Source organism: Theropithecus gelada, chromosome 14 (assembly GCF_003255815.1).
Source record: "Theropithecus gelada isolate Dixy chromosome 14, Tgel_1.0, whole genome shotgun sequence".
NCBI classification, from domain to species: Eukaryota; Metazoa; Chordata; class Mammalia; order Primates; family Cercopithecidae; genus Theropithecus; species Theropithecus gelada.
The window spans coordinates 96,381,511-96,405,414 of record NC_037682.1 but is presented as its reverse complement, the minus strand read 5'-3'; the positions used below and the strand labels follow the sequence as shown (position 1 = coordinate 96,405,414).

Genomic DNA, 23,904 nt, shown 5'->3' with positions numbered 1-23,904 from the left:
ATAAGAGTTTTTATCATAAATAAATAATCTACCATCCTCACCGAAAAAAATAGTCACATGTGGCTAATGGCTACCATATTAGACAGCTCAGGCCTAGATATATTTAAGGCAATTTTTAAGGCATTATTTTTTACTTCTCTGTTATTCAGTTTTATCATATGCAAAATGAAATTAAATAGTTATTTTTAAGTGCTAACATTGGGATTACATTAAATATGTTAACTGTTGCTATTACACTGTCTGACACATCATGGGTGCCCAAATGTATGCTATTGTTATTACTGTTATTTTCTAATCATCATGGTAGGTTTACCGAATTGTCAAAGCTTCCTTGCGGACGCTTTGATCACTGTGACTCAGTGACATTTGTGAGGCCACAAGCCAGAACCTGACCCATTGTTATGGATACAATAGTCCCATGCTCTTATAAACTCGGCTTGCTGCTCCATTTGTTTTAGTTACTGGTTCAATCCAAGCCTCTGGGGGGAAATGTATACATGATATACATATATGTGAGCTATAGGTATATATGATATATGTATATATGATATACATATATAACTAAAACATAATATATACATAATATATATTTAATAAAATATATATTTAACTAAATATATATATATTAGTTAAGTATATGTGCTGCATATATTTGTTATATATGTATATCATAACATGTATATTTGTGTATATGTATATATTATGTAGATATTATATTTTAGTTATATATAATGAACATATAGACATATAAAATATAAATATATATTTAGTTAAATATGTATGTATATTTTAGTTATATATGTATATCATATATATATTTAACTAAATAAAATATATATGTTTTAGTTGATGGTTCAAGCCAACCCTCTGGGGGAAAATACACACACACACACATATATATAATATATACACATACACACACATACATATATATGAAGGAAAAGCTTTAATAAGAATAAAGAAGCTAATGATTGAAAAATAATTTCAAGCAGACTGGTTTGCTAACTACAAAGATGTCAGGGTCATGTTCCATAGTTGGTTTGTTTGTTTAGAGTCCACACTCCTGGTACTATCTTCTTCTCTATCTATCATGTGCCTGCTTTAGTCAAGAAGATATATCCAGTCCTGATTTTCATATTACTTATTATAGAAATGATAAATTTACATGCTTTATAAAATAATTCATGTCCTGTCCAGAAATACTGTACTAATTCTTTTAATGCAAAGGGCATTCCCATTTCTATCCTGATTTAGGATCATACCTAGATAAAGATTCTCAAATTTTTCCACAATTGTTTATATACACACACACATATATTCATCCACACATATATATACACATACACATATTATGTATCTATATATCTATACATACATATATACACACACACACACACACACGTACATGTGTTAGTTTTTTTCCATTTCATATCACAGCTTTTGACCGGTAACAGCTTGATGGCATGTCATCAAACAAATCCCTTTTTAATAACATGAAATCACAAAAGAAATGCCCATAACTACATTAATTTAATAGAAATGTAAGACATTATCTTTTGTCAAATTTGTTTAATAAGCTTTCATCCTTAAGTTCATCCTCTATTCCTATTTGTCCATTTTATGCCTAGAGACACAGGAAAATTATTTTTTAATTGATTTTTAAATATAGATGCTAATTTTTCATATTTTTAAACATTGGCCTACAAAATTTAAAACACATACACATATATACACAGTAAGTATTGGACAATCAAACTGTTTTATCCCTTGATGTGTCTGCTCAACCAATATCCTCCTTTTATTAATAGACACATACACACACACTGGGCCCTAAAACCATTTTTATGTTAAATTTATACAGTAGTTCCTAGTGCATAGAATGTGCTCAGTACAACTCGAATGAGTGAATGAATAAACTGATTTTGACCTCCTGTCTACTATGGATCAAACCAAGATATTTAGCTATATTTGGCCAATCAATTGGCAGTAAAGACTGCGATTTTACTCACTAATTTGGATGTCCTGCAGTAGTTTTCCTGCTGGGGCAGCAATTTGATACCATATACACTGAAAGGCAAAGTTAGCTTAGGTGTAGAGAGTAAGAAGAAAGAGAATGAAAATAAAAGAATAATTCAATGAGCTATACCTGTATTCTGTCAGTACATTTCACTTTGCCTAGGTCATAGAGAACTCTGTACTCGCAAACAAAAGACTCATGATAGAGACACTATCTCTGCCTTTGGGCAATCAAAGCCATCCCCAAGGGCTTCATCCTCACTGGCCTTTTACAAAATGGCACTGATGATTCACTGATCCTGCTGTCAGTGCTTCCTCCCTTGTTACTCCTCCACGTGCCCTCTCCTAAATTGTTGTGGGGTTCATGCTTTACTTCTCCTCTAAATTCTAGTACAACTTGAAGATCCTATACATTCTGAACTATTTGCAGTCATTAATCAGCACAGTAAAAGCTGTATTCAGTGAACCAAAAGACTAATTTACTAAAATATACTGTTAGTCAACTAAATGCCTTAATGCAACTTTCACATGGTAAAGTAAGACTGGCTAGCTGTTCATCAAACTTCCTTCCTTTTATTTTGGGGTTCATAGGGGGACTACTAATTTCTACTTTCCTTTATAGGTAAATGGAGTCATGTAACCGAATTTTAGTGACTAGAAGGCAAGCAGAGTCAATGTGTCTCATTCGCAGAGTGGCTCATGAAAATCTCCCATTCATGCGTCTTCACATCTCTTTCTCTTTGGGCTGACTGAAATACAGACAATTGCAGCAATCTTGGAAGCCACATATTGAAGTTAACAGTCACAAATGGAAAAACTTGGATTTCTGCATCATCGCTTGGATGAGAGCCTCTACCAATCAGGATCTCTCACTTTGAAATTTACATGAGTGAGAAACAAATGTCTATTTTATTAAGCCACTGAAATGCTGAAGTTCATCTGTTACCTCACTAGCACTGCTGTAAAACGTACAGGGAAGATGGCTAGTGGCCTTATTCCTTTAGTTGCAGTATTGAAGAGGAAAAGGCAGTAAGGCAGAAGAAAGCCAGCAATATAAGCCTAACAGAAGAAATCCAGGTGCCTTCTTTCATCATAGTGTATGGAATACAGATGTTTCAGCATAATTATTAAGATAAAAAGACTGAGATAATTAGCACTCACAAAAGGAAGACAGGAAAGCTATGAGGATGCACCTGATGCTGAATAGAAGAAGGAGTACTCACTGCGGCTGTCATTGAACTGATTATCTGAAGGCAAAGCAATGCTATTTTGTGCAAACAATATATAATACTTAGGGAATGGCAATTAGAATCACGAGTCCTTGCATAAGTGAATGGAGCCTGATGGTGTTTACTCGATTTTCAATAGCTGGGGTAGTGATAGAAAAATAAGCCCTTCAAAGCACTTTGGAAATTTCACTGTCAGGACATTAATGTCAAACTAAGTCCAAGAAACTGGGTAAATCAGGAGAGAACTAAGGAAGAAAATCTCACAGCTAGTATTTGTGGGGGTTCTCCCCTGAGGGTCTCCCCCCCATCATCTGTTTTCATAGTAACTCCAGGTTTCCATGATCTTTACAGATGGCATTCATTTAACGTCAAAACACTTAATGAAAAAAAATCTACTATGTATACAGAATGCACTACTTGACAAAGCATTTGATACTAATTCAGCACATACATGTGCATTTTAACAACAAGTTAATAGCAACACTAATACACAGCAATCATTTACTGGGCATTTTTTGCCACAAGAGTAAAACAGTTAAAAGTTATGTCTTGGTAGCTCAATTCTGCTACCAGATCCATTTCCAAAGCTCTTTAACATGAGGACAGACACATTACAAGCTGTTTTGTGGCACATACCATTCCCTTTTTTCCTTGGCATTTTCTCCTATATTTAAATTAGGAACACAACAATGTGGTGATAACCACAACTATTCTTAGTGTGACTTAAGTTGTGTCTTTGCTTTAAGCCAACCTCAAATATATTTAATTTGGAAAATTATATAATTTATAATAACTAACATGAAATGCTTACTCTTATGCAATTATCATGCAACCCAATTTTAGTAATGCATTTAATTAACTATACATGGCTCATTCTGTGGCATATTTTATTGGGTTACAACAATAAATTTGTATTTTAAAATCACTCAGGTTTCATTCTTTTTTTTTTTTTTTTTTTTTTTGGTCACCTAAATTGAACTTACAAAACTTAGTGGGAATTCTTCCAGCAGACCATGCAAATGGACATTTTGAAATAAGCCTTTAGTAGGTATAATTAATTTAAATCTCATCAAAATGAGAACTGCATTTAGTCCAATATGTAAATCTACCCATAAGACAGAGACAGCAGGTGGAAATATTGCACCTCAGGCTTCCAAAAATGATCACTACCACAGAAATACAAATCAGTGTCTTTGATAATCAGGCATCAAGCAGTGTAATTAAGTGGCTGGTTTTAATTCAAAATGTTATATCTCAGAATCTAGGCATCAATAATTTAGATGGAATGTACTCTGAATTACATTTGGTTCAAAGTGTGGGGGGAAGGTACTTAAGAAGAAAATCCAGACTGACAAGTTAACGGATGCCTGATGGAGCTACTGTTTGTCTCTAGAATATTTTCTGAGGCAGCATCACAGAACTTTATAAAAGGTGTTTAGAGTGGGGGACAGTCAGGGAAGGAAGAAGAGTGCAGAGTAGAGCAGAAGAGAATGATCTTCAAGACCAGGTTGGTTTCTTCTTTTGTAATTTGAAGAGACTTAGGATACAATAACTTAAGATATCTTACTTTAAATTCATTTCACTCTAACAATTATTTACTGAGAACTGACTCTCAGGTAGATATTGCTGTACATGCTAAATGAACATGATGATATACAAAGACAAGTGAGACAATAAAACTTCCCTGAAAGAGTTAATGAGTTGGAGGGGCTGTGCAGTGTCAACACAGATATGATATATAAAAATAAATAAATATAATTTTTGACAAAATACATACATCTTACATGGAATTCAGAGGAAACAGGGTCACATTTTCTTAAGATGATCAAGGGGCGTTTCAATAAAGGAAATGACTGTGAAACGGCCCTAAAATGGATTATAACAGTCATTGATTCAATGAAAGAGAGCTGCCTCATGGAATAATTAGTATTAATAAAACCTTTAATTATTGCTCCTGCAGGAACTGCCCCAAAGCACATGGGTGAGCCCCTACCTGTGCACTTTCGTGCTCTGGCCCACTCCCCATAGCTGAGGTGGAGGTTGATGTAAGCTAGACCAGCCAGGCTCTTCAGATACTGTGTTTTCAACTGAGATGCATGGATACTGGGAGCTGCTAGTAGCTGAGTCCAGAGATAACAGCTAGAGGGAAACCTCCTGCATCCTTGGTACTAGAAGTCAGAAAAGCTGGATTGGTTCCCAAACTTTATGAGATTTGTCTCACTTTTTGTTTGTTTTTACTTTGTGATGTGTGTTTCTTTTTACAATTCCTTAGATAGCTGAAATAGTCCCTTTGTGTTTAAATTAGCTCCAATTTGTATGTGAAATAGCAACCAGTTTGTATCTCAAATAGCAAACTGTTCTTATTCAATTAATGTCGATATTCCAAAAGGTAATTGTGTTTCAAAAGTGCACAAGATCCATTTTTTGTTGTTTGAATGGAAGTTGGGGGCATTTAGACAAAGACCTTTATTACAACATTAAGAAGTTGATGCCTTCAGTGAGATATGATAAAGATATTGAAGACTTTCAAGTAGAACAAAGGTATGACTGAGACTAAACTTTAAGATAGATCATTGGCAGTGTGGTTTAGTTCAAACAGAAGATTACAAGTTCAAAGAGTGGTGTATGAGCCTGTATCAGCTGTTCAGGCAGTAAGGCCTTACAAGGAAGCTGCATGCATTTCTGCAGGTTTTGCAGTAGAAAACGCTAAGAAACACTATTCAGATTTTATTGAATATTTGAATGGAACCCTTGAAAGTGTGCAATACACAACTTGCTTGTCTTTATGCAGTAGCTCATAGAGTATGAAATGGGGTAGTAGCCATGATATTTAAAGGAGAAAAAAACATGAAAGATTTTATCAACATAAAATTTGAAAGTGTTGAAAATATTTTGGAAATAATTATTGAATTACTAGGAGGGGGCAAAGTGACATCTCTATATTTTTTTATTTCTTCCAAAAAAAGGGGGGGATGTATGTGCAGAACATGCAGGTTTGTTACATAGGTATACGTGTGCCATAGCGGTTTGCTGCACCTATTGATCCATCCTCTAATTTCCCTCCCCTAACCCCCACTCCCCAACAGGCCCTGGTGTGTGTTGTTACCCTCTCTGTGTCCATGTGTTCTCAATGTCCAACTCCCACTTATGAATGAGAACATGCAGTGTTTGGTTTTCTGTTTCTCTCTTTGCTAAGGATGATGGCTTCCAGCTTCATCCATGTCCCTGCAAAGGACATGATCTCATTTCTTTTCATGGTTGTATAGTATTCCATGGTGTATATGTACCACATTTTCTTTATCCAGTCTCCCATTGATGGGCATGTGGGTTGGTTCCAAGTCTTGCAATTGTAAATAGTGCTGCAATAAACATATGTGTGCACATATCTTTATGGTTGAACAACTTATATTCCTTGGGTATGTACCCAGTAATGGGCTTGCTGTGTCAAATGGTGTTTCTGGTTTTAGATCCTTGAGGAATCAACATACTGTCTTGCTTAATGGTTGAACTAATTTACATTCCCAGCAACAGTGTAAAAGCATTCCTATTTCTCCACAGCCTTGCCAGCATCTATTGTTTCCTGACTTTTTAATGAGCACCATTCTGACTGGTGTGAGATGGTATCTCATTGTAGTTTTGATTTGCATTTCTCTGATGATCAGTGATGTTGTGCTTTTTTTTATGTTTGTTGGCCATGTAAATGTCTTCTTTTGAGAAGTGTCTGTTCATCTCCTTTGCCCACTTTTTGATGGGGTTGTTTTTTCTTGTGTTATGTTTAAGTTTCTTGTAAATTCTGGATATTAGACCTTTGTCAGATGGGTACCCTGCAAAGCTTTTCTCCCATTCTGTAGGTTGCCTGTTCACTCTGATGGTAGTTTCTTTTGCTGTGCAGAAGCTCTTTAGTTTAATTAGATCCCATTTGTCAATTTTGGCTTTTGTTGCGATTGCGTTTGGCATTTTTGTCATGAAGTCTTTGCCCATGCCTATGTCCTGAATGGTATTGCTTAGGTGTTCTTCTAGGGTTTTTATGGTTTTGGGTTTTACATTCAAGTCTTTAATCCATCTTGAGTTAATTTTTGTATAAGGTATAAGGAAGGGGACCAGTTTCAGTTTTCTGCATATGGCTAGCCAGTTTTCCCAGCACCATTTACTGAATAGGAGATCCTTTCCCCATTGCTTATTTTTGTCAGATTTGTAGAAGATCAGATGGTTGTAGATGTGTGGTGTTATTTCTAAGGTCTCTGTTCTAGTCCATTGGTCAATATGTCTGTTTTGGTACTGGTACCATGCTATTTTGGTTACTGTAGCCTTGTAGTATATTTTGAAGTCAGGTAGCGCGATGCCTCCAGCTTTGTTCTTTTTGTTTAAGATGCTCTTGTCTACATGGGGTCTTCTTTGTTCCACATGAAATTTAAAATAGTTTTTTTGTAATTCTGTGAAGAATGTCAATGGTAGTTTGATGTGAATAGCAGTGAATCTATAAATTACTTTAGGCAGTATGGCAATTTTCATGATATTGATTCTTCCTATCCATGAGTATGGAATGTTTTTCCATTTGTTTGTGTTCTCTCTTACTTTCTTGAGCAGTGGTTTGTAGTTATCCTTGAAGAGGTCCTTCACCTCACTTGTTAGCTGTATTCCTAGGTATTTTATTCTCTTTGTAGTGATTGTGAATGGGAATTCATTCATGATTTGGCTCTCTGCTTGCCTATTGTTGGTGTAAAGGAATGCTTGTGAGTTTTGCACATTGATATTGTATCTTGAGGTTTTGCTGAATTTGCTTATCACTTCAAGAAGTTTTGGGGCTGAGATGATGTGGTTTTCTAAATATAAAATCATGTCATCTTCAAACAGAGACAACTTGATTTCCTCTCTTCCTATTTAAATACGATTTATTTCTTTCTCTTGCCTGACTGCCCTGGCCAGAACTTCCAACAATGTGTTGAATAAGACTGGTGAGAGAGGGCATCCTTGTCTTGTACCAGTTTTCAAAGGGAATGCTTCCAGCTTTGGCCCATTCACTATGATGTTGTCTGTGTGTTTGTCATAAATAGCTCTTATTATTTTGAGACATGTTCCACCAATACCTAATTTATTGAGAGTTTTTAACATAACAGGATGTTGCATTTTATCAAAGGCCTTTACTGCACCTATTGAGGTGACATTTGTATTTTAAACCCAAGTAACTTCAAGAACTATAGCAACACTCCTATAGAAACAGCCATCAGAAAAAAGAGCTCAGTCAGGACTCTGGAGTGAAAGATGAAGTTTAAGATGATGTTGGGATTCATATAGGGTAAGTTTGAGAGGCCTGCATGATATCATAGTGGAGATACTCAACGTAAGTCTAGATTTGACAGCTACTGGAATGAAGGTGATACTTGCAATCACGTAAGTGAGTGAGATCACAGAAAAGAAGAAAGAAAACTAGGAAAAGAGCAAAAGCAAAGAGCTTAGGGAATGTTCATGTTCAATCCTTAAATAAACTATGAAGAGAAAGGAAACACAACAAAAGAATACCTGGAAAAACATAAAAGCCAAAGGATAAGAGAGTTTCAACAAAACAAATGAGGCCAAGAATGTCAAGTTGTATAGAAAAACCAGAAAGGGAGGAGGGAAGGGAGAGAGAAGATTTATTAAAGGCATTTGGATTGGAAAATTGATAAATAATCAGTTACCATCAGAAGTAGAGTTATTATCAAGTTATTTGTGGTCAAAAGAGAAAAATGAATATAGAAACATAAAAATTATTAAGAAAAAGGTTTTGTTTGTTTGTTTGTTTTTTGAGACTGTCTCATTCTGTCACCCAGGCTGGAGCACAGTGGCATGATCTCGGCTCACTGCAACCTCCGTCTCCTGGGTTCAAACGATTCTCCTGCCTCAGCCTCCCAAGTAGCTGGGACTACACACATGCACCACCACACTCAGCTAATCTTTGTATTTTTAGTAGAGACGAGGTTTCACTGTGTTAGCCAGGATGGTCTCGATCTCCTGACCTCGTGATCCACCTGCCTTGGCCTCCCAAAGTTCTGGGATTACAGGTGTGAGCCACCGCGCCCAGCCTAAAGGTATTGTTTTTTATTTGAAGTGTTTGCAGAGATGTAAGAAAATGTACGAGAAAGAGAACAAAGAAGAAAGAGTGAAAAATGGAAGGAAGCAGAACTTGATGGATCAAGGTGTTTCAGAGGAGATGGAAAGGGAATCACTCAAGGCCAAGCAAAGGGATTGCACTTAGTTTAAAAGAGAGATGATTCCCATTATGTCAGAAATAAGGGAAGAGAGGATCCATAAAACCTGAGATACTATAAGTGAAGGCATAAAAGTAGAGAAAGTGTACATAAAATTCATATAGGCCTTGACCTTCTCAATAAAAAATGAGAAGACATCTGCTGAAATTGAGGGACTTACGGTAATGATAGAGGACAAACTCAAAACTGCTCAGGCAAGTTATTATCTCTTTATCACCACAGAGAAAGCTGGGAGAAATTCTATTGAAAACTTGGGTATTTGTTTCTAAGACTTCAGTACACAGGGGGACAATGGGGACATATTTTTAACTAATTATTTCTCTCTTTGCCCCAGCTTCTTGAAAGGAACCATGTCTCTCTCCCAGCAAGGTGTGTCTCACCTGTGTCTTTCATTCTATCTATTCTTCCAACTCTGAGATCCAGATTCAAGACTGAATGTTTGTATGCACATCTTTTCTTTATCTTCTGAGCAGAGACTTTGCATATTTGAAAAAAGTGCAATTTATAAGGCCATCATATAAGCTTTATAAAATTCTATGAGCCAGAGAGATACTATGATTACTCCCTTTTTACATGTGGAAAGGCAAGCACAGAATGATTTTTCTGAAGTTCCACAGAAATGAGTGGTGGAGCCAAAATGAAAATCTACAGTTTGACTCCAGAGCCCATTTTTTAACTATTTTTTCTTTTCCTCACCCCCAACTTATTGAATTTAAAAAGTACTGTATTATTGCTGCCTCTACTTACTTTATACAAAATGCATTAATCCACCATTTCTCAAAGTGTGGTGCTATGTCACCCCCAGAGGAATCACCTGAGGTGCTTATTTAATCTCCTGGGGTGCCTATTTATTAAAAAGGCAGATCCTCTGGGCTCCACTCAACACAACATGATTGAGAATCCAGCAGCTTTGTTTTAACAGGTTTACCACGTAACTCTTAAATGTTCTGAAGTTTGAGAACATCTGACTTAACACTTGCAATCTGATTTCTGCTGCCAATTATAATCTTCAATAATATATATTTGCACAAGTAAACTCTCCTTTTATCACTTCTGAAAAGCATTCCTAGGTTTCCCCAAAACTCATCATTCATTCAATTTCCCTTCCAGCCTAGCCTCTTCTTCCCTTTCCAGCACCGATTACTTGCTGTGGCTCCCCTCCCCTTACATTCTGTGTGATAAAGTCTACACACAGTGAAATACTTCTCACTCTATGCCGAGCCTGTGCTTTTTCATATTTGGAAAATTTTGCTTCAGCTGCTGTGTGAATTGCATTTCTAACACACTCCTCTCATAACTCAAGGCCCAGCTCCAATGACATCCACAATATCCAGACATTCCTATGTCCTTGATGCAGTCAAACCATTTTTGATCTGGACACCAAAGCACTTTTTTAAAAAGTCACTAAGTTATATTCTATATTCTATGAATATATTCATAAATACAACTGCTATATTCTATGATAGTTAGCTGTATTTATGTCTTTCTTAGATCGTGAGCTGCTTAGAGACAGGAAAGCACTGATCTCTAGAACAATCTAGTAGAAAGGAGGGGTAGATATTGCGTAAAGGGACCAATACAGAATCATTTGACATATGCCATTAAGATCCCTGACCCCTCCTAAGGCAGGAACAGCCGGAGAAGTTTTGGGATGGGCCATGAAAAAGATACCAGAAAAAAAAAAATCATCAGGTGACTCAAAGGGAACAGGGAATTCAGAACGCAAGATACACCTTCATTACAAAGAAGTCACAAACCTAGTCCATTTAATGGATGTCTAGTCTACATATCAATGTGAGGAAAAGCCTTCATATCTGAAGAAACAAAATAAAGAAATTGCATGAAGAAATCTGCCTATCAACTGTCAAACATAATATTAAATGTACTTGACATTTTCCAAATTGGTGTAAATTTCTTTGTGACTTTTTCTGAACTACTTTGAAATGGGTATGGAAGGATGAAGCTATATGTGTCCAATGAACTGAAGAGACATTTTTAAGGAAAAATTATGCAATCATTTTCTATTATGGTCAGGCATTTTAGAATGATGAAAATTCACTAAACCAGAAACATATGAATTACGGCCACAGTGCCCCTAATAATTTCATTTTAGCTACTGATACAACTCTTGGATTTGAACTAGCATAAAGCAAATCTTTAGAATGAATTCGGAAGCAGCAATGTGCTGTGCTGTGTGTGTGTGTGTGTAGAAAACTTACTAATGAAGTAACTGTGTTGGCTTTTTCCTCCCAAATCTTGTGGGGAGAAAACTTAATATATTTATCTGACCAAAGACCTCAATCAATCCTTATAAATACATAAGCCCTGTTAAATACCCTGGCTCTGAATTTGGGATAATTGCATCTTTGAGACTGTCTACCCTTATATTTGATTACTGACTTAAAAATATTATATTGAAGAACTTAGTAAAAAAAAAATCTATCCTTTTCTTTTATGCCTTAGAAAAACCTCTTAAATAGTTTATTGTACTCTCTCTCAATCCTTGTAATCAGGAGAGATGCTTTCCTTTCTGCTACTGCACAACTATTGTACTTTAATCACACTCTCTCTGGATTATGATTCCTATATCTTTGCCAATCTAGAAAAATAAATATATCTTAGTTATAAAAGCAAAGCAAAACAAATCAAAAAAAAAAATCTGAGAGTGAGTTATAAACCTAAATGAGTTTATAGTACTTCTTGTTTTTGATGTTTTTAAATTTTAGTCTCTTTTCTTCTATGGTTTGAATAGGAATGCTTATTTATTTACTATTTATTTACTTTGTGGGAGACTGGAGTCTTATTATATCTGAAATCAGTCTCCTCCAGCACTTGGGGATCTGAGTTCTTAAGGATAATTTGGTAGGTGGGGAAGACCAATGAGTCAAGAGCGCTGATTGGTTAGTTCAGAGATGAAACCATAGGGAGTCAAAGCTGTCTTCCTGAACTGGGCCAGTTGCTGGGTTGGGGTTACAAGATCAGATAAGCCAGTTTATCCATCTGGGTGGTGCCAGCTGATCCATCAAGTGCAGGGTCTGCAAAATATCTCAAGCACTGATCCTAGGAGCAATTTAAGGAGGGTCAGAATCTTGCAGCCTCCAGCTGCATGACTTCTAAACCATAATTTCTAATCTTGTGGCTAATGTGTTAGACCTACAAAGGCAGTCTAGTCCTCAGGCAAGAAGGAGACTTGTTTTGGGAAAGGGCTGTTATCATCTTTGGAGGTTAGAAGCAAGATGGAGTTGGTTAGGTCAGATCTCTTTCACTGTCTCAGCTACAATTTTGCAATGGCAGTTTAAATCCCTCCCTTTGGGTTTTATGACACCTTAATCCTAAAGTGTTGGCTAAAGAAGATGTAAAAAGGGGTAAAGGCTGCTCTCACTTCTTCCTGCTAACCAGGGGTGTATTGGGGATAGGTGTTGAACCCAAGGTGAGAGGAGTGGAATTGCTTTGCAACTCTCTAAGCATTCTCATGCAGGCCTGGCTGGGGTTCCAAGGCTTCCATGACAAAGGTGTTAGTATTATCATCTAGAATTTTAGTATCATGCTTAAGGGAACAGCATGCTATAACGTAAATACTGAGTACTAAGGTAAGGAGTGCAATTCCCAGTTTTAAAAGTAAAGATTTGTAAGCATTAGTCTGGGGACTTGTAGCACACAAATAATTTAGGATTTAATCCAAACTGCGGAAAAACTCAAGAACACTCGAGAACAGCTCACAACAGGTGTACTACAATTTTTCTTTTGAAGCATAATTTTTCTCTCTCCAGTCCCCATTTTTATCAAAAACAAATCATGATAGAACTGACTTGTTTACCAAATAAACTTTAGTCTTACTCAATTCGGCTTGATTATTTGCATAAAGCACAGCAAGAATAATTATTTTTCACATAGGCTTTTTAAATTGTCTTTGATGGAACTTTGTTTCATAAGGAATCTGAGGTAAGACTTTTTTAAAGCTGAGCCAAACCATGGGTTGGTACCCCCAAATGCCTATTAGTTGGGTAAATTTCTTTCCTTTTGAGGTCCAAAGATAACTTAGGACTCCTGGGCCTATTAGAAAGTGACATTCTTTACTTACCATAAATCAGGAACCCTATACAGGGACTACGTATGCAAGGTATGAGGCCAGTTTTCCCAAGGGGCTTTTGTTGGCTATAAAAGTCAACTTAGGTTCCTTAAAGGAAATCAAGTCATTCAAAGCTTTGGTAAAATAACCAGTTTCCCCAATTGTGTCCTGTTACAAAAGAAAATAGATTCTTTTTTTCCTTTTTTTTTTTTTTTTGTTGAAATGGAGTCTCACTCTATCACCCAGGTTGGAGTGCAGTGGCACAATCCCAGCTCACTGCAACCTTCGCCTCCTGGGTTGAAGTGATTCTCCTGCCTCAGCCTCCCAAGTAGCTGGGCCTACAGGCATATGCCGCCATGCCTGGCTAATTTTTTTTTGTATTTTTAGTAGAGATGGGGTTTCACCATGTTAGCCAGGATGGTCTCGATCTCCTGACCTTGTGTTCCGCCCACCTCAGCCCCCCAAAGTGCTGGGATTAGAGGCATGAGACACCATGCCCAGCCCAGAAAAACAGGTTCTTATTGTACTTTTGCAAATAACTCTACTGCCATAAGTTGAGACTACTCACAAATAGTTTCCAAATTCTGGAGAAATCAGGCAGAGAGAAACAAACATGCTCCAAAGTTTGTTCACAGGAGTATATTTCACTCAATTTGTGAAACCTGCAGATAGCTCAAAAGATTTCTTGGCTGTGGAAAACAAAAGGATCAGCAATGTTTTCAGCCAAAAAAAAAAAGATCGTATCAGTTTTCTATTAGTTCACTCCAGTTAACTCCTGTTCTGCTTGATATTCATGAACATTTCAGCTCTCCGTAGGAGTCCTGAAAGTTTTTTCCCTTCATTCTAATGTCATAACCTCCAAAGTTATCAGAAACTTGCATTCAAGTTGATTTGTCATTTTATAGCTGATCACTTGGCATTTCCTAGCTGATTATAAATTACCAATAAAAGAGGATTTAAATAAGTCAATTGTCTATGGATCACGAAATATCTTAGGGCAGCCACCGTTAAAGACAATTGACAAGAAAATGTGTTACCTCTGTGGCACACAGTAATTTTACATAACAATTATAATTATTACTGATATTTTAACCATAGAGCTGCTTTTCTTTAAAAAAAAAAATTTTCAAATCTCTTATAACCAGATTCTAGCCAATACAGAAAATATTTCTGGCTTTTTTATTCTACCACAGGTAACTTTCCACATGAAATTAATAAGTTTTAACTAAGGTCATAAATTAACCATGGATGCATAGGATGTTTCAAAGAGATGGTAAGCAGTTTATTTTATTTTATTTTATTTATTTATTTATTTATTTATTTATTTTACTACAATATTTAGGATCTCCCTGAGGGTACTTTAGAGAAAGGAAAATCATTTATTTATTTATTTATTTATTTATTTATTTTACTACAATATTTAGGATCTCCCTGAGGGTACTTTAGAGAAAGGAAAATCCAAGACTCAAAATCAAAAGCTATCCATAGGGGGAAACAAAACAAAAAACCATTTGATTAATAGCGAAGTTAACAAATAACAAATCAGAAAGGGTCTAGAAGCCAAGAATTGAACCCAGGCTGCCATTGTCAAAAAGACAAAGCCTTAGTTACTGAGCTACACAGCACTGAGCAGTTTCTATTGCTCTTCCCAGAAGAAGTCTAGAGCAGCCAATTTCAAGCTTGCAAAAGCTTTTAACTGCTCAAGATAATTTGTAGGGCTAACTATACATGAACCCCAAAATTCCTGCCCTCTGGATGGGGGATACCAAGAGAAACTGTCCCCACATGATCACAAGGTTAAGCTCTTAAGGACACAAAACCAGACAGAGAAATTTTACCTAATATTGGTTTCAGGGACCAAAACAAAGTTTAAAACTGACCAGCCTGCTGGGCTAGCTTGTAAAGCAGGCTTTTAGGGGTTCTAAACCCTTGTTTTATCCTGTGATACATGACAATATGATACATATTGCAGAACAACAAAGAAAGATACATTCTTAGCAAAAGTGCACCAGATTTGCCATGGCCTATGACAAATCCCTTTTTCTACAGAGTGAACTCTGCAGGAGACAAATAGTGACGTTTACCCTTTAAACACACACACACACACACACACACACACACACACACACACACAGAGAGAGAGGCAGAGAGAGAGAGAGAGAGGCAGAGAAAGAGAGAGAGAGAGAGAGAGACAGAGAGAGAGAGAGAGAGAGAGAGACAGAGAGAGAGAGAGAGAGAGAGAGAGACCAGAAAGGCAGCGGTGGTAAGAATTTTTTACCCTTTTCGCCAGAATTTCTTACCCTTTTCGCTGGCATACCAGGTTTCTGGGTTCCCTTTTTCTGCAGCTTCCAGAGAACAAATGACATTACTCACTATGCCATAGCTGTGAGAGTCAAGCCACTTTATAAAAGAAAATCACCTTGAAAATCACTCTTTTCTGTTTCATGGCACTATAGGCAAAATATTCTTAATTTTGCAAGATGCTGCCCAATGGGCTGCATGAGAAACTGGATTAACATTTTCCATCCCAGCAAAGTACACATAGCACAACAGTTACCTCATTTAGCATCCCATAGTAACCTGGCAAAGCTCAAACTTTCTCTCATTGGTCCCTGTTGTCTTTGATCCACTCCAGGTGGGGAGATGACCTAGGAACTGTAATTCACAATGGGTGGTCTCTGGGCAAGGTGAAGAGCAGATGGCCACCCTGAGAAAGGCCTGTTGAGCTTTCTTCAGGGCTCACCAAATGTGGCCAGACCAATAAGGAGGGTTCTCTGAGTTAGGGCTGCTGGACTTACATCAGCAATTCTTTCTGAGATCCCCTCCACACACAAAAAAACACACGAAGACGAGACGGACAGAAGGCCTTCCAAATCAGATCCTTAACCAAGAACTCCAAGAGTATTCCTTCCAAACTATCTTCCTGTTCTCTGTCTGAGAAATCTCCCCAAAATCTTCCTGATTGAGGAGAAGTCTCCCGAACCAAGACTCTTCCTAGTAGTTAGGGAGAGCCAACTGAGACCCCTCAGGAGCCAAACCAAGACAGATGTCCCACAATGGGGCTACAGACAAACTGAGACCCCTGAGGGAGTCAAACCAAGACAGATATCCTATGGTGGAGCTACAAACAGACATCCCACAATAGGGCTACAGATAAGACATCCCACCATGGGGCTACATATAGACACCCCACCATGGGGCTTCTGAACCAGTCTGGAGAAGGAAGAAGCCATTGGCAGTGCCTAGACTACTCACTAACCCAGACACCCCACAATGGGGGCTACAGACAGACGCCCCACTATGTGGCTACAGATACATACACTGTGATAGGGCTACAGTTAAGAGATGTCTTCCCAGGATTATTTCTCTAATGCAAATAAATCTATGCATGTTTGGTCGACAGTGTCCCACCAGTAGAGATGGTATCAGAGTCAGACCCCAGTCCAAGAGAACTAGGTGGCCGCTTGGACCAGCCTCTGAATCCATCACTGGAGCAGGGGACTACCAAACTATGGGCATGTAGCCACAAGGGCAATCCTGGATGAGCCCCCAGATTTGTAGCTGCCCAATGGGTGCACATTTCCCGCTGCCTAGACAGAGCCGATTTATCAAGATAAGGGAATTGCAGTAGAGAAAGATTAATTTACACAGAGCTATCTGTGCAGGAGACTGGATTTTTATTATTACTCAAATCAGTCTCCAGAACAGACATTTAGTTAGGATAGAGAATATTTCTTTTTCCTACAAACTCCCATTATGATCCTTAGAAATTTAGCGTTCACTTGCTAATGCAAGTTTTATGTTTCCTCTTGAGATTACTTGAAAAAGAAAGTCATTTTAACTATGTAGAAACAAAGAGATGGAACTATGCTTTAGTGAATGAACACAACTTCCAGAGATTTTCACAGTTGTTTCATAATAGCCTGATATTAACCCTGCAAAGTATGTTCCTTACACTGACATTTTACAGCATGGAAACCTCAGGCTAAGAAACAACAAACTCATTATAGTTCACATTGACAAGTCCTGAGACATCTGTCCTGGTAATTCTTTGCTTTTTCCTTGGACTTTCATGGCTTCGGTTGCTACTTAAACTATCCCAAATTTGTATTTCTAGCCTAGATGTGTATCTCTTAAGCTCAAGAGAAACATTCTCAACTGTTAATAATCATGGTCACTGGAAAACCACACTGGCACCTCAAAGTCTGATCCTTTCTTCTCTATTCCTGACTCCAACTTCATATTTCAATAACTTGCAATGCCTAACTTCTTCCTTACACTCCTGTATTCAATCATGAAGTCCTTTTGTCTCTTAATCCTGAATATTATTACATCCAAATATTTACCTCCATTCCTACTGCTGCTACTCTAGAACAGGTCACCATATCTTTTATTTCAAATACTACAAAACAGCTTTTTCTCTCTGCTTCTGGACTTGTTCTCTTAAAATGCTTTTCTACAATATAGGCAGCAGCATTCTCAAAATGCCTATCTGATAAGGTCACTCCTCTCTTTTAAGCCTTTCTGTCAAATCCTATAAATCTTCTTTAGAAAGTATTTATAAAGTCTCCCACCATTTAGGCTCTGCCTGGATCTACAGCCTTACCAAGATGCCTCTCATACTCTGCATGCCTGTCAGATAAAATGAAATTCTACTCATTTCTAGAAGTATCTATACTCGTACATCTCCAAACTTTCATCCATGAAGCTCACCTTATCTGGAACATACTTTTCTGTACATCTACACTTTTTTGCCCAAATGCTAGGGCTAAATTTCACTCCGCCTACTCATCTTTCAGTTTTCATTTAATCTCTTATATCTTCAAAAGTCACGTATGACTGCTGAAGTAGGTTAGGCACTTTGGTATTAGTTAGTCTAGCTCATTGATTTATTTGACAAAGGGTTATCTACAAATACAGTAAAACAAGTCGTTAAGAATACGAAGTCTGAAGCCAGAGTGCCTGGGTTTAATCTAGACTTGGCCCCTGTTGGCAGTGAAAGTTTATAGAAGTTGCTCTACATCTCTTTATCTCAGTTTCTCAATCTTTAAAAAGGGAAATATTATGGTACTTTCCTCAACTTTGGAGGATTAACAGATATATCTGTATATAAAACTGTGTCCAACACAGAGTATGTGACATGCTTGCCCTTTAAATGATATTGCTATTTCCAGACACAGTATGAAGCACTCAGATGTGATGACAAGAGAGGCAAGGTTCCTGCTCTTGTGGAATTTATAATCTAGTGGGAAAAAAGAGATATTATAAAAACCCATATAAATGATATAAATACCAACATGTCAACTGCTATGAAGTAAAAGTACAGGCTTCATGAAGTCTAGGATAGGGCTATGCAATACAGGCAAAAGCTTTTCTTGGAAAGTGACATTTATCCTGAAACCTGAAGGCAGAGTGGAATTCAGTCAAGCAAAGTGGGAAGAAAATAGTAACAGAAGAGAAAAGCAACCCAGAAGGAGATCATGATGCTTTATTTTCATTATTTTTGTGGTGTTTACTGGCCAGCTTCCACCTGTCCCTGCACAGAAAAAAAAAAAAAAACCACAGAATAAAATCTAAAAACTATGAACTCAATAACTACAGTTCCCTTACAGCCCTGTTCTATTCTCAGCAATAAGTGCTTATTCAGCAAACGGGAGTTAATTCTTGTTAAATTCTTGATATCCATCCATTAATCAAAGAGTTATCAAAAGGTTTAATTCAACAGTTCACTATTAAATAATTTGAAGGATAAATATCCTTGTAAGAGGAGGAGGTTATACTTTTCATATACTTTGTATAGGAAAGACTATTATATACATTATTTTTTTGAGATGGAGTTTCCCTCTTGTTGCCCAGGCTGGAGTTCAGTGGTGCAATCTGGGCTCACTGCAACCTCTGCCTCCTGTGTTCAAGTGATTCTCCTGCCTCAGCCTCTCGAGTAGCTGGGATTACAGGTGCATGCCACCATCCCAGGCTATTTTTTTTATTTTTTATTTTTTTTATTTTTTATTTTTAGTGGAGATGGGGTTTCACCATGTTGGCCAGGCTAGTCTTGAACTCCTGACCTCAGATGATCCACCTACCTCAGCCTGCCAAAGTGCTGGGATTACAGGCATGAGCCACTGCCCTGGCCTGTTATGTACATTTTAATGTGGGCATACAAGCAGCCCAAGTCTGCATTGTCATGCTTCTTAAGCCGTCCCTTCTTACAGCGGCATAGCTCTCTGCCAGTAGCCATCTCAAACTAACTGATACAGGCACTAATGTTCTTTCTGGCCACATTAGCATATAACTTTATTTATAGAAAAGTATCTAGGCTGGGAAATGTGCCAACAACTTTCATTATCAGCCAAAGAAAAATTATCAGCAAAGTCTAAATTTTAAATTGAACCAGCTAAGAAAAGATTCTAATTGTCGTCTTTATCCCCAAAGAAATGAGTAGCTTTGAACCTGATTCAGCTAAGATACTGAGTAGAAGGATGGATACAATTTACTCCAATGTGTATTAGCAGATAATGGTGGGGTTCTATTTTTGTTCCCTGTATGGGCTTATTTACATTCATCTCTGAAAAATGAAAAGCATCCTTGGAAAAAGTGCAGTTCCTGGATCAAAAACATTTGGTTCCAGGGGCCCCCATTTCTTACCAGCATTGCTTCTCCCAGTGAGAATATTCATGTTCACAATGTTCTGGGAGTTAGCCAACAGGTTCCTACATATTAAAACTGGTTAAGGAACTCGGATGAATATTCCAACCAGCAGCAACCATTAAACACTATCTTTCAGCAACTACATTAGAATAATCATTTGAAGCTGAGACAATGCTTGTTTGCTTTTGCATTAGAGGAAAGGAGGAGGAATAGGAGCAGATATGAAGAAAAAATGCCTACTGTTTTCTTGTATAAAATAATCTGTGAATGTAATTGAATTGCTAGAAAGAAGAAAATTAAATTTTTTTCTGAAAGGTTTTTAAGCTCTTTGTCGAGACTATGATTCTGAGATTTGCCCTGAAGAAAAGTGCAGCTTTTAAGCAATGAAGCTTCCATATGCTTCATCTTGATTTAAAGATGCAGTTTTTAAAATAAAACCACAAGGCAGTGTTTATTGAAAGCACAAAATCTTCCTACTTATCACCCAACTAAAATATAGATTAAAACAACAAGCCTAGAAAGATAGGATTTTACACAATCCAGTGTCACTTCATTTGCAAAATTTTCATTTGAAATGCCTCTAACACCTTCAAAATAATTATATGGCCTGAAAACTATTCACAGAGCTGAATCCGATCTTAGATAATAGTATCTAGGAAGACACACAAAGCAAATTAACTTGCATAGACATGTTTGCAGTCAGATATTCTCTCTCAAATGATAGAGTAAACAAAAGAGACTTTGCTGCGGCAAATCACAATTCCTTTAAGGATACGTATGACATTTGACAGAATTAAATTTTGGAAGAATATGAAAGACATGAATCTAAAGAAGTTGCTGGCATCCTTTAGTTATATAAAACTGCACCTTTAAAATTATTCTTTTCCAGAACAGCAGTGTTATCCTTAAAAACTTATGTGGGGTGAAGGGGCTTCTCTCAGAAGTTGATTGTGTTTTGTATATTTTTCTGATTTTTCTATAACAGCTGAGTTGCCTCTAAAGTAGTACTTTTAAAACTGGTTTGATTTTGTTTATAATTCAATTATAAAAAGCAATTCATAGCATTAGCCAAGCATAGGACACATTTTCCCCAGTGTGTATATGTATGTGTAGAGTATATGTTGTGTTCAGGGAAGTTAATAATTGTTAAAATTTTAGAAATATACGTTAAAATATTTTATTTGAGAAATAAGAAAAATTCTGTAGACCATTCCTTTCAAATATTTGCTCTTGACTCTTAATTTGTGCTTCTGTCACATTTGTTCTGCAATTTTGTGGTGATAGACCCGTTCTAGAATCTGAACACCATGGACCCTCACTCTGAGTGCACATAAGCAAATATAGACAATATTATATATAACTGCGGATTGACTCTCTGAACATTGTTTTTGGATTGTAGTTACAAAATCTTCTCTTGATACCTTTCCTTTAAGGAAAAGAGTTCCTTTTAAGTTAATATGTTGAATCACAAAAATTTCTTCTCAGAATGAGTTTAAAGATTATCTAATCCAATTTCTTCAAAGTCCACAGAGAAAAGATGACTTCTCCAAGGATACATAGTAAGTACCAGGGTTGCTATTAGAATGCAAGTCTCCTGACTTGTTTTTCCAAGGCTCTTTCAATTAAGGTAGGCATTCAGATCCTAAGAATATGCTGCAGCACTAAGTGACTAATCAAGAAAAGAAAGCTAAAGTAGATTTAAAACTGCAAATATCTCCATCTCTGTAAAAGCCATCCTGCTGAGTAATAGTTGTTTCCCCTGTGATTTCATAAACACCAGTATAAATAAAGAGCCTGTTTCTTGCTTAGCTAGACAAATTCTGTAGGGCTAATCTGAGCACAGAGCCCCCATTAACTTCGAAGAGACCTTAGCTCTTGGTTCAACTCTGTAGGGATGCTGAGCAAGACAAGATGCTGGCCAATGCCTTTGAGATGAAAACTGGAAAGAAATTACTATATGACACTTAGTTGAATAATAAGAAAAATGCTTTCCATCCCTACACAGTACTAAATTTCTCTGACAATCTCCCTTAATCTCCAGACACTTGGGGCTCATTCTTTCACAATATTGTTTCTACCACAACAATAAAATCTGGGTTATTTCATCTCAGAGAAACTTGGATACAATTTATTAAGCGGTAATTGTGTTACCTACACTATTGATTTGGGCACTCATCCCATGAGAATCTTGGCTAGTGATGCAGTTTGCTTGAGCTGCATTGCCTGACATTACTCTTACAGACACATTGCTGTAAAAGGCTTCTATTTCTTTCAAAGAAAGGTAAGTACAAATATTTCTTAGGAAGCTGATATTCCTCACCAGGAAGCTAGCTCTGGGCCTGTGAGCTACCTGGTCATGGGCACAGAGATCAATTTCAAGTGCAGGTGCTTTTTAATAAAGAATGACTGGTCAAAGACAAAGTTAACAGTGGAACAATTCTCTGGCTCCTTTTCTCCATTTAATTAAATTACATCAAATGAAAAAATAAAATAAATATCTTAGTTATCTCTCCAAATTATTCAACGAGTGAAAATCTAAGTATAGTGGTTCTCAAATTGCAATGGGGGAAATCACGAAGGAATCCTGTTTAAAATCAGATTCTGATTCAGTAGGTATGGGGTGGGCCTGGAGAGTCTGAATTTCTAGCAGTACTAGGGATCACTGACTACACATTGAGAAGTAGGATTTAGGGTATTTGTAGGCTAAGATAATCAATTATGAAAATTTGTTGCCCTTTCGGCCAGAACCGCCATCTTCCAGTAATTCGCTAAAATGACGAACACGAAGGGAAAGAGGAGAGGCACCTGATACATGTTCTCTAGGCCTTTTAGAAAACATGGAGTTGTTCCTTTGGCCAAGTATATGCAAATCTATAAGAAGGGTGATATTGTAGACATCAAGGGAATGAGTACTGTTCAAAAAGGAATGCCCCACAAGTGTTACCATGGCAAAACTGGAAGAGTCTACAATGTTCCCCAGCATGCTGTTGGCATTGTTGTACACAAACAAGTTAAGGGCAAGATTCTTGCCAAGAGAATTAATGTGCTTATTGAACACATTAAGCACTCTAAGAGCCGAGACAGCTTCCTGAAACACGTGAAGGAAAATGATCAGAAAAAGAAATAAGCCAAAGAGAAAGGCACCTGGGTTCAACTGAAGCGCCAGCATTCTCCACCCAGAGAAGCACACTTTTTGAGAACCAGTGGGAAGGAGCCTGAGCTGCTGGAACCTATTCCCTATGAATTCATGGCATAGGCTGAAAAAAAAAGAAAATTTGTTATAATAAATATGAATGCTTATCAAGTACCTAATATGTGCCAGACACTTTACCTACATTATGCCCAATACAAAACCTACCTGAAGAGTATGTCATTGCCCCCATTTTACAGATAATAAAGAATGGGGCTTACAAAGAAGAAATACAATGTGAATATGGTAAACTGGTTACAAATATGTAGAACTGGGGTTTAAGTTTAAGGTCATCTGGCTCAACACAGCTTCATTCATGTATTTATTAAACAAATTTTGAATGTAATGTCTTCATTGTGTGATTTTTTAAGCAGGCCACTAAAAGAACTAACCATAAAGGAAATAATTTATAAATTGCAATCTATTAAAATTAGGAACTTTTGTTCATCCAAAGATATTATTAAGTGAGAAAAAAAGGCAATTCACAGAGTGGAAGAAAATATT

At 37.0% G+C, this 23,904-nt stretch overlaps 1 pseudogene; it reads left to right on the top strand.

Annotated features, from left to right (window-relative positions):
- The first annotated feature begins 22,980 nt into the window (after nucleotides 1-22,980).
- On the top strand, nucleotides 22,981-23,466 carry LOC112607229 (annotated as a pseudogene).
- Nucleotides 23,467-23,904: the final 438 nt, after the last annotated feature.